The following is a 2364-nucleotide window of genomic DNA, read 5'->3' on the forward strand; positions in this document are numbered from 1 at the left end:
CTCTACCATTTTTTTTTCTCATTGTCTACGTCACTTTAAGACACCCACTGAACTTTCTGTCGAAAATGTAAACGCTACGGTAACGGTATTTTCAAGAAATAAGAAAGCTTAATTATGATCTCAATCTCTTAGTTTCTGCTTCTTGGTGCCTTTCCGCTTTTTTATGACTGTTAACATACCATTTTTGACTAATGTTGCAAACATCTAAACCGCCTTAACATCGACCATTATTATCATATGGTATATTCACTATTATTACCAATCAATTTAACATTTTACTTTAGTGAACATCTGTACGTGCGAAAGACTGTTATTCATCACGTGTGTACATGTATGTGTGCGTGTTACCTCTGTATCCACGTTTATCATCATTAACCCGCTGGGCTCTATATCCTGTAAAAAAAACAAGAATCAAGATTTCTGTTAAAAGAAAACGTTTGATCAACTACGCGTGCCACCTTGCACAGGGTATATTGATGCGTGTTTGCATGTTATATCTACCTTTCACAGCTTAATACCGTAAAATCTAATAAAGGCATGATGACTGAGTCTCCCAGCCAGTTGTTGTCTCTTCACTTTTTTTTCTCCATGATTCTATATGTATCTATACGTTTAAATATTCCGCTTTATAGTGTCAGTGTGTACATGTGTGTGTGTGTGTGTGTGTGCGTGTGTGTGCGTAGTGGCGCCTGGTTATTGATAATGGGTGTACAGGTATGTGTGCGTGTTACCTCCGTGGGGTCGTAGGTTTTGTATCTCCTCGTCTTCTATGTTGCTGTCTTCCGCGTCAGCCTTACTAACCCAGTAACTTCCTAAAACAGAGATTGGAGTGTGTGTGTGTATGTGTGTGTATGTGTGTGTGTGTGTCTTATATTGGTCACTTCGTTATTCGCTGATAACACGCTGAACTCCATTCTAAGAAAACGCAGAAGAATATATTTCATTTTATTCTCCGTTGTTTCAACATTTGTCTTAGAAGTGAATGTTTGATGGAGCACGCGAATCAGCATGTAAATGGGGGTAAATGTTTTCTTTGCACGTGGGCATGCGTGCATCTTACCTCTTCCTCGTTTCTCCTCGTCTTCTAAGCCACTGTCTTCGTCGTTCACCTGGGTGCCTGCATAGGAGGCTGAAACACAGATATGTTATTATTATTATTACCTCTGCCATGCAGGTCACTTATTTATTTATTTATTTATTTATTTATTTATTTATTTATTTATTTTATTTTTCTATTAATTTAATTTATTTATTTACTTATTTATTTATTTTTTGGTTCCGTTAGTCTCTTTATTAATTTGTCTGTCTATTGGCAAAATTGTGCAGAAAATTTATGGATGAATTTGATATTCCGCTTTAGTGTAGTGTCAGTGAGTGTGTGTGCGTGATATAGCGATTGGTTAATGGTTATTTCAGTACATGACTACGTACTTTTACGACCTGGAGGCCCTTCAGGTAAGTTTCGTTTTTCCTCGTCGTCTACGCCAATGTCTTTGTCGTTAACCTGCGTACCCGCATAGGAGGCTGAAACAGAGATACCAGCATGTTATTATAAGAGAGAGCGCAGGTCTTAGCTGTAAGAAATTACAGACCATTAACAACGTATATACATGTACCTGGAAGTACTTTCAAGGAAGATAGCAATATATGAAAACTACAAAACAACATTCAATCCATTTCGGCAAATGATCCGAACTGTATGATCAAACGCATGTGTCAGCATACATGTGGGTGTATATGTTTGCTGTGCATGTTACCTTTTCCTCGCTTTTCCTCATCATCTACGTCACTGTCATCCGCTCGTCCACGTTTCGCTGAAAGCGTACAAAAATATAATTATTTCATGTTTTGTCAGCTACCGGAATGTCAACATTTTATTTTCAAGCATAAGACACATGTTACTATATTTTTAAAATATTAGAATTTTGTTTGGTAGAATTTTCACTGTGTGTGTTTGCACTGTTTGAAAACCAAGGCATATTTTCACAATAAAGTTCAATTGAGAAATCTCTCTCTCTCTCTCTCTCTCTCTCTCTCTCTCTCTCACACACACACACACACAAACACACACACACACACACACAGACACACACTGCGTGTGTTTGATTATCCTAATTTGCTCACTTCTCATCCACCTGGTCATAAATCTTCTAAACCTTATCCCCCCAAACCCGGCGAGTGAATAACTTTTATATTTTGTTTACTTCAAAATTCTAACAATACCGAAATCCATGATATACAGACATCTGTAATATGACACCCCTCTGCAGGGCTTACTCGCCTTAAGTATTCCACCTTAATGAGCGCATTCAGCACAGCGGATCAAATATGGCTCCCCCTAAAAAGCTTGCCGCTTAATACCCA

At 37.9% G+C, this 2364-nt stretch overlaps 1 long non-coding RNA gene across 1 annotated transcript; it reads right to left on the minus strand.

The window, feature by feature from the left end:
• Window positions 1-347: 347 nt before the first annotated feature.
• LOC147760252 (uncharacterized) lies at window positions 348-1526 on the minus strand. Its single transcript, XR_015335694.1, has 3 exons — window positions 1432-1526; window positions 1061-1129; window positions 348-393 (listed from the first exon to the last, which is right to left on the minus strand). It is a non-coding gene; the product is annotated as an uncharacterized LOC147760252 (long non-coding RNA).
• Between the last annotated feature and the right edge of the window lie 838 nt (window positions 1527-2364).

Source organism: Lingula anatina, chromosome 8, assembly GCF_051362555.1.
Source record: "Lingula anatina isolate TDL-2025a chromosome 8, LinAna3.0, whole genome shotgun sequence".
Taxonomy (NCBI): Eukaryota; Metazoa; Brachiopoda; class Lingulata; order Lingulida; family Lingulidae; genus Lingula; species Lingula anatina.